The sequence below is a fragment of the Nicotiana tabacum genome, chromosome 6, assembly GCF_000715075.1.
Source record: "Nicotiana tabacum cultivar K326 chromosome 6, ASM71507v2, whole genome shotgun sequence".
Taxonomy (NCBI): Eukaryota; Viridiplantae; Streptophyta; class Magnoliopsida; order Solanales; family Solanaceae; genus Nicotiana; species Nicotiana tabacum.
Genome location: NC_134085.1, coordinates 592189 through 602154, shown reverse-complemented (window position 1 = coordinate 602154; position 9966 = coordinate 592189). Strand labels below are relative to the sequence as shown.

Here is a 9966-nt window from a genome sequence, read left to right as displayed (position 1 = left end):
TCTTTTTAAAGATCTTTCCTTGTATTTTCGACATCGTTTATGATTTCACTATGTTCAAACGACTTGTTTATTCTTTCCTTCTACCTGATTCAGCATGTTGAAAACCCCGGGTTTTTTTGGTCTTATCCGAGTTCTGAAACTGTCCTTGTTTGTTTGAATGTATACTTGTTTGATTAAGTTCTTTGTTTCTGACTCTCTTTTCCTTGTTTGACTTATCTGATTCTGAGTTCTTATCATCTCTTAAACTCGACTACTGTTGAAGCCCTACTTTCTTAAAAGAGTTTTCCTCGCTTATTACTATGAGTTTGAAGGCCTTTACTTGTTTCTGACTTTCTTAGTTGTTACTATGTTTTTCTTCACTTTTGATTCTATGTGACTACTTGACCTTGTTGACTACTGTGCTTCGAGTAGATATCTTTTACTACTGCATCCTAGCTTATTTCTACTACTGCTGTATGTTTGTGTTGTTTCCTTTGCCAATGTGTTTGGTCTTGCATGTCTGATACTTATGTTCATTCTATTTATATGTTGAAGTGCAGAATCATGTTTCTTTGTTGATTGATCTTGATTTCCTCAATCTCACGACTGATTGCAAAGGGTTCCCTTATAAACCCTATTTTTTTTACTCATTTGTTTAAAATTAATTGATTCCTTTCCTTTACTGTGATGTTTGATCTTGCTGAACTCTTTCCCAAAACTAAGCATATTTTGTACTTAGTCTCAATTATTTACATCATACTTTTACTGCCCCCTTATATGGCAATAATCAAACTGTCCTAAACTGATTTCTTTCCTCAATTAACCCTATTAGTATCAATTAAGCAGTGATTCCTTAATTAAAGGGAATCACTTGTATTAATTGATTCTGATTGTGATTATTTCCATGTTTGTGTTAAGATGTTACTTATTACCTTATTCTTCACTCGTTTTCAAAACTATAAATACCCTACCCCCTCTTCTTCAAAGGGACAAACAACTTGAGTTTAGAACACACACTTACACTCAAAAACTCTCTCCTTCTTTACTACTACTTGTGCTATTGCTTTGTCTAGTCGGCTGAAAGCCAAGGCTAGACTGTGGAATCTTGCTTGCTTTACCTTTCTACACTTTGCTTCTCTACTGGTATGTCCTAGTTAATTTTTAAGGCCTCAACAACAACAATGCTTCTTTAGTTGCTTCAGTTCCTTTCACTTTTGCGTACTTATGCTCATGTTTCTGCAGTCAAGTTACATTATTAGCATGCTATAATATATTCCCTTTTCCCTTAGATTTATGCTTCCCCTATGTGTGTTTTAAAGCATACTTTGTCTTATGAACCCCAAACCCGCATATCCCCTCTATGTGTTTGTGTTCCTTTGACTGGTTTGTGGCCATGCCAGCACCAGTTATTGCTGTGCATGACCAAACCAGACCCCTGCTGGGTTCATGTGCTTACAGACAAATGTATCCCCAAAATCCCTTGACCCCTTTAAATGACTACTGATTCTGTGTAGTTTTGAGTTTTACTACTACTACTACTACTGATTTAAATCACCTCTGTCACTAATTACTTTCAAAATGGACTGTCACTCCAACTTTTAAAAATAAATCTCTTTTTCAAACTATGTTCTGCACTTCCATTATATTCTTAGAATCTAGGTTCTGCCCCTCTTGTGTGAGCCTTGCCTTGGGACCCTTGAGCTCCCTCTGAACTTGGACACATAAGGGTTGGCCCTTCCACACTGCACTCATTCTATTTAGTTATGTAAATCTGGGTGTGAGCTCTGCTCAGGATCCCTTGAGGTCCTTAGGGAACTTTGACACACCCAGGTATGCGAAAAGGCTTTGAAATGTTGGTATTGAAGTGGTTTATTACATAACTTAGAGAGGAAGTCAAGATCAGGTTTCCTTTGGTTGTAATTTCTTATTTCTGCACTTCTTTTGTAATTCAACTATTGGTCTGTAATAGTTTGTAAATAATTATGGGGTGATTAGTAAAAAAAGGTGGGTAGTTGTATATAGTGGGTAAATTGGGTAGATAACATGCCTATAGGGTCTATTTTGATTCCAAATATAGTCTGTTAGATAACATGCCTATAGGATCTGCTTTGGTTTAAAACAAATTCTGCATGCTTCACTTTCACAATTAAAAACCATGTCTATAGGTTCTAAATGGCTTTAACAGTAGACATCATGCCTATAGGGTTAAAAATCCGCTTAATAATTCGATATCATGCCTATAGGATTTAAAATCAGCCGTAATAGAAATCATGCATGTAAGGTCTAAAACCCGTTTAGTTAAAAATCAGATTGACTCATGCCTGTCAGAATCAGATTAAGTATCCTACTCTTTTCGTGTTAATAATATTATCAGAAAGCATGCCTATAGGATCCAAATCGCGTGTTTAAAATTGACCACTACTCTACTGCATTCTTAATCAATATAGATTTCATGCTCATGGGACATCACCATTACGCCTAGGCAAGCCTTAGGTAATTACTTAAATAAAACTGGAACCGTCTTTGTTAATTACCAACTACGACAACCAGCAGGCAGGCCTGATTCGGACTTCTTTTTCTGAGTTATACAATGAATCTGGTTCTGACTCAAACTCTGCTTTAGGATTTTAAAATTCAGACCTTAACTATGTTTAAGTCATGCTATTTATATGAATTGTTTGCGAAGGTATATATGATCCCTCTAATTGTTTATATGTTCCCCTCAAAATGCAGTCCTACGTATTTTGTATGTCGCCTTAGCCTTTTTACCTTTAACCCTAAGAGTCAGCCTAAAATCCTCCCTCTTATAGGAATAGTAGTCCTAAATTCCTCCGGGACTGATAGGAATGGGACGGGTAATAGCATGCAATTGAGGTCTAGACCAATCCGCGCTTTAATACCTTAACGAGGTGGGAATGGTAGATATGGATATGATAACCGGTGCGTTAATACCACGTGTATCCCCTCTTCTGAGGAGTGTCATACCGGGTATTGCATTGAGATGATCCATATTATAAACAAACCTAGGACCCCCTTTCATTTTTTACAAGCATGTCTAGCTTATAACTCTTTTTTCCAAAACCCTGCCTTTTAATAATTTTTTGCACTTGTGTATTTAAACTTAAATCCCCTATTACTTGAGCCTTTTATTTGATTACTTGCTAATTTCACGAATTCACAAAAAACTATCTGGCTGGGAACCACACTAGTGGATCCTGAGGGGTGCCTAACACCTTCCCCTTGGGATAATTTCAAGCCCTTACCCAATCTTTGGTTATCAAACCTAGTTGTAAATGAATTCTATGGGTGTCCTAATGCGCCTTAAATCATTAGGTGACGACTCTTCAAATACTCAATTCCCAAAAGGAACGAGTCATTATACCCCAAGAATATCGAAACACGGACTCCTTTCCGTTGGAAGGGGGGAAAAGGGGGCACGACAACAGAATAGTGATATCATAATCCTTAAGCAGTTCTAACCACCTCGGCTGATGCAAGTTAAGGTCCTTCTGCTTGAACAGATGCTGCAAACTCTAGTGATTAGTATAGATCGCACAAGGGACATCGTACAGATAGTGCCTCCAAATCTTCAAGGCATGAACAATAGTAGATAACTCAAGGTCGTGGACAGGATAGTTCTTTTCATGCACCTTCAGTTGTTTGGATGTGTAGGCAATTACCCTATGGTCTTGCATCAACACCGTGCCGAGGTCAACTTGCGACACATCACAATAAACAGTATAAAATCTCGAACCAGTAAGCAATACCAATACTAGGGTTGTAGTCAAAGTTGTCTTGAGCTTTCGAAAGCTCTCTTCACACTCCTCTGACCACCTGAATGGAGCAACCTTTTGGGTCAACCTCATCATAGGTGCTGCAATAGACGAAAATCCCTCAATAAATCGAAGGTAATAACCCGCCAAACCAATAAAGCTCCGGATTTCTATAGCTGAGGACAGTCTGGGCCAACTCTATGCTGCCTCCACCTTCTTTGGATCCACCTTGATCCCTACACTCAACACTACGTGACACAAAAATGCCACAGAATCTAACCAGAACTCACATTTTGAGAACATTGCATATAACTTCTTTTCTCTCAAGGTCTGAAGCACTGTCCTCAAGTGCTGCTCATGATTCTCCCGTCTTCAGGAATACACTAGAATGTCATCAATAAAAACAATGGCAAATAAGTCAAGATAAGGCCGAAATACAATGTGCATCAAATGCATAAATGTTGTTGGGGCTTTGTTCAGCCCAAATGATATCACAAGGAACTCATAATGACCATACCGAGTCCTGAAAGCAGTCCTTGGGATATCTGGCTCTCAAATCTTCAACTGATGATAACCTGAACGCAAATCAATCTTGGAAAACATTCGGGCACCCTGTAACTGATCAAATAGGTCTTCTGATGAGTTTCTGGCGTATATGATTTAAACTTGTACTCTGTCAAATAGTAGTATAGAAAGATGTCGAACCCACAGAGATTGGTTTATCTAGTCTACAAATGTTTCTTGTTTTAATTACTATTTGAGAAAATCAGAAAGAGATGAGTTGTGAATTAACTAACTAAAAATGCACGAATAAAGCAATAGAAAATACTTTGTTTTTCACAAATATAATAAAAAGGTGTTGGGATTCTGACTTCACTTAATATTTTTATTATATAGTTGATACATTTATCCTTCAACTTTTATTTCTCAGAAATGTATAAATGCCTCTCACGATTACATTTATATATTATTACTATAGTTGAAAAATTAAATGCACTCCTCTCGGTTATACAAATTAATCGTTAAAATGGTAATATTAAAGAACCAGAAATATATACTTGAACTAAAACATGCTCTTTTTAGTAAGTCCCTTTCGGTTACCCTACTTGTTATAACTGATTACTACAATATTCGCCTCTTTCGATTACAAATAAGTGTAGAATTAATTTTAACATATAAGAGCTAGATGTCACTAAATACAAGTTAACATCTATCAATACCAGAATTAACTATTACTTCTTCTGCCTCTTTCGATTACAGAATTAGTGAGAAGTTAATATGTAGTACGAAATAGATAGATGTTAACAAAATTAAATACCACCCAACTATAAAGAAGATAAAATTTAAATATAAAGCTTCAGCTCAAGCATGTGAAATTGAGGAATGATATCTACTATTATATAAAAATATTAAGATCCGTCATTTTCCCAACACAAGAAAAGTTACTCCATATTGGATCCGATACCGACAACGAAAATAATCTTGCCCATTAAATAAGAAAATAGAAAGAAATATTCAAGAGAATAATTCCCCCTATTTAATTAAAAACAGGAACTAGAGTAATTTCCAATACTACAATTTATTCGGAACTAGAAATGAAACCACTGTAATGGCTAAAAGAAGAAACAGAAGCAAAACTAAAGAACAAAGTGAAAGAAAAACTTTCTGCTCAATATTACCCTCCCCCCTTTCCTTCACGAACGATGCCTTTTTATAGGCAAGCCATGACAAGGTTTTCAATTATCTTCTAGATATGAACTTTTCATGGCTGGTTGTGGCCTTGTTATGCTTGGTTATGAGCTTCTTTGGTTATGGATCGGTTATAGTTTGTTGTAACCGGTTGTGAGTCGGTTGTCCTTTGTCATGGCAGATCACGTATTCTTTAGCATCATATTTTATTCTGCCTTTACGTTTTTCTATTTTTTTTCCTCTGTAATCTTCTCGTTCCCAGACCAATCCTTGTTTAACTTTTCCTGCATAATTTAGACAAAAGTATGGAAGAAATATGATAATTTTTGTGTTTTTACAAAAAAATTATATGTTTAAAAATCAAATAAAATGCACTTATCAAATTCTCCCACACTTGAACTTTGACTCGTCCTCGAGAAAATATTTATGTATATATATATATTTATATTTACACATTCACAACTTTGCAACAATTAATGATTCCACCTGAAATTTCAAATCCTTTTGAACTTTGTGGAACTTGCTTTATTTATTTCTTCACTTTTACTCTGCAAGTATCACTGTTAGACATCTTTGAGTTTCAGAAAAAACAAGAACACTAAATCAGTTATTTACAATAAACCATAGGCTTGCCTTTCTTGTCAGTCGCCACTAATGTAGATCAATGCTGACTTTAGAATCTTTTAGGACTTTTATTAGCTTATAATATTAGGCTTTGGGCTGGTAGGATACAAGGAAAATATATAAAGTGACTTCTTCCTTTTTTTTTCTTTTTTTTTATAAATAAACACTCATATGCACGTGCTATACATGTTCTTACATATGTGTGTGTCTATATATCCATATATATATTTTTTCTCTTTTTTTTTGATTGAGATAAATATTTCTCTGGAGACTTCACATACACCAATTCACAAATCGTCATCCATTGAACATGAGGCTAGATAATGAAGAAATGGATTTTTTTTTTTTTTTTTATATATATGTGATAACAAAATTTGTATACATATGTGTACAAGTAGGCTTGATGTTATAAGGTATAGATGGAAAAAAAAAGATATTTAGGCTCAAAATGGGATACTGAGGATAAATTTCATTTGGTAGTTATAAAGAAAGGCTCAATCGATCCAAAGATAGCCTAATTCATTTTCCAAAATCAGCATTTTTCTAGGATTTCGCCTTGACTAACAATGGAAGCAAGTTCTAGTTATTTAATATATTGATTTGAGCTTACCTTGATTTTCTTTAAACAGTTAAAGTTGCATCACAGTAGAAAACTTACATCAGCAAAAAATGGAGGCATAAAAATAGAAGTCTTCAATGTTCTATGGACCTGAAATATTCAGATATGTTGCCAAGAAATGAGCAAAGCTTATTCATGTGCAAATTATTTTGAAAATTCTCTTTTTTTTTAGCTTGGACGTACAACTTTCTGGTACTACAATGACATAAAGTTAATGACAATACTATTTTTAACGTTTCTTGCTTTAATTCACCACGTCCAAGTTATTTATTTTTATTTTTATTTTTTAATATATATATATATATATATATATATATATATATATATATATATATATATATATATATATAAAAGTACTTAAAATAACGAAAGATAAGAAAATAAGCCATTTTAGTTGTAAATGTGCAAAGTACCAAAATAACTTACATTAAACATACATTCAGGGTTTCATCGCAACCAACAGGTTAGACTATGTACAAGCTATTACCATAGCTATCAAAATGATGTTACCTGTTGCAACCTTCTTCTTCATACTAACATGAAAACATAAATCAACAGGTTAATCTCATGACTAGTACAACAAAAATTTAGTACCTGTTGCTATAGCACCAAACTATCAACCTTAGATCTGCCATTTCATGGCCTATTTACATACACAAAAACTGCACTTATCAGCATGCCAAAGCGCTCCATTCTGTCATCCAGCAAAAAGCATTAAAGAAGAAAGTTTTTTTTTCTAAGGTTTTGTTGAAAAAGAAAGAAAACTTTCTTCTTCTTCTAGTGAACAAAAACACAAACATCCACCAACAGATTTTTCCAAACCAGTAGAGAGAAGATAGTCAACAACTCCAAAATTATTATAGAGAAGGTAGCCAGAAAATTACCATCTCCCACACCTAAACTGTTCATTCTCCTGAATGAACAGTTTGTTGTTCCATTCTTAATTTTCATGACCATTACCTTGAAAGTGATCAAGGTATGTATTGACATCAAAGCCATTTTCTTGTTGAATAGGACCTGACGAACCTCCAGTTGTAGCAACTCCATGGTTAGCTTCCAGACTAGAGAAAATAGAAAGGGGCTGACTGATAAATGTCATCGAACTTGCTGTAGTTCCACTTCCCCTGTTTAAATCGTTGTTGTGGGAAATAGTGTTGGTACAAATACATGTGTTCCCAGATAGAGATTTGCACCGGTAACATTAAGGCAACCACCACCTAGAACAGTAAATGAGGGAAAAAACTAGGAATATCATAACTTCTCATAGTGTTAGCAATATTGCACATCACAGTTCCTATTGTGTAGATTATGGGAGAGGTATATGCAAATTGATTTTGCAATGTTTGGCATATGAGATTATGAGTATTTCTAGCTTCTGTTAATTCTCTCAAGATATGTTCAACATGTGCTGCGAATACTGCTTCACGCACTACTTGTTCACTTCTGAAAATCTCCCAACTGTTCATCAATTCAGTCTGCCTTTGTAACAATTCTTGTATACTAACCAAAATATTAGGAACGAGGATGGTAGGCGTGGTTCCAATTTCTGAATTAAGAGGTTGTTCTGGCTCATTTTCCGCTTCGTTTCCACTATCAACAAGCATTTGTTCCTGTTCAACTTGAGTTGGACCAGTAGGAGGTCTCAAACTATGGAGAAAGTCACTACCGATGAAGTAGGAATTTTCAGTCTTCTGTAAACCATTCAAATCCACATCAAATAAGGAGGCCAAACGAGTGATAGTTGAAGGAAAATACAAGCATTCACAATCAGACTTGATCCGACAACTAACCATAGCATTGCTAATCAATCTCCCCACATTCACAGGCAATTCATGCATAATCGCATATATCAAAAGAACTCTTTCTATATTGTAGTTCGAGGTATTCAAATACGGGATTAAGCGAGAACTAACGAATCTACCCCAGGCTCTTGCTAATTCAAGCATACATGAACAGTTAATACTCAAAGGGCGTTCAGCAGTTCCCGAGTAAACTTTAACACCATTAGGACACAATTCGCCTAACACATGTCTTACAAAATTTACATCCCGATCATCCATAAATTTCTTGGTCTCGCTATCATCAGTGTTTCTCAAGTTAAAAATATCGTTTATAAATTCAGCATCAAAGCGAATAATTTTACCTCTCACGGTTTAAGTACGACTTACTAGATTGAGATTGCTGTAGAATTTCAGAACTATGTTTCGATTGTAATCCCTTGGGCACTGAACAAAAGACCTCCACCCAAAAGCATTGACTGTTTGTAAAATTTCTTGTGCCTTCAAACCATCACAAGGGAGAAGCAACATCTCATACTCTTCAACCACTCTCCGATTTGCCGCTCTAAGTCTCTATGATTCCGGGTCAAGGATTTCCCTTCTAAAGTTATTTGAGTTATTTGAAAGAGTTACTTGTGCAATATTCATTTTTTTTTCTTTTTCAGGTGAAAATCAAGTGTCTAACCAGAGATTCTAACTCATGAAGAAACAAAGGGGTGCAAAGATAGTGAAATTCGTTGAAGATAAGGAAAAGAGAAGAAAGAAATTCTTTTTTTTTTCTTATGTGATAGTCATGGCTGAGAAATTACAGAGATGGGTGAGGTACTGTAAAATGGGGGATGAAACAAGAGAAAGGAAAGGTTTTTCCTTTATTGTGGAATTGTTTGTTTGGTCTGTGGGAGAGATAAATGTGAGGTTAAAACCTCTTATTTATTTACAATCCCCTTTCTTTGTTTTTTTGTTTTTGTTTGTTTGAAGCCACCGTAACAATTTTTGGGCAGTTGTTTTGATAAGTTTTACCCCTTAACAACCTTTGCCAACTGAACGTGATCTTTCATTTGATTTGAACAGATTTTTTTTTATTTTTTTTAAATCTTTCTTTTTCTTTTCCTTTTTGTCCTTTTACCTTTTTTTAATTAATTAATTTTAATTTTCTTTAACTATGTCATAGCAAACTGCTGAAAGTTACGTAAACATACAAAAATAGGAAAAAAAATTATTATTTTTTTTTGATTTTTATAGTAAAAAAATAAGGACTAACATAAAGAATTTTTTTTATTACAATTAGTATACAATATTTATATATATTATATTTTTCATTAATTAACCTTCTTTTTTATATATATACGGCTATACCTATATATATATATATATATATATATATATATATATTGTTTACTAAGTTACAAAAAATTAGGAAGATTAATAAGAGAATAGTCTGAGTTTAATGGCGGTAACTCGACTTATTAAATATACACACACACATACACACACATATACCCCC

At 34.4% G+C, this 9966-nt stretch overlaps 1 long non-coding RNA gene across 1 annotated transcript; it reads right to left on the bottom strand.

Moving 5' to 3' along the window:
- Positions 1–7058: 7058 nt before the first annotated feature.
- On the bottom strand, positions 7059–9670 carry LOC142181561 (uncharacterized). The gene is made up of 2 exons (XR_012710200.1): positions 8853–9670; positions 7059–8375 (listed from the first exon to the last, which is right to left on the bottom strand). It is a non-coding gene; the product is annotated as an uncharacterized LOC142181561 (long non-coding RNA).
- Between the last annotated feature and the right edge of the window lie 296 nt (positions 9671–9966).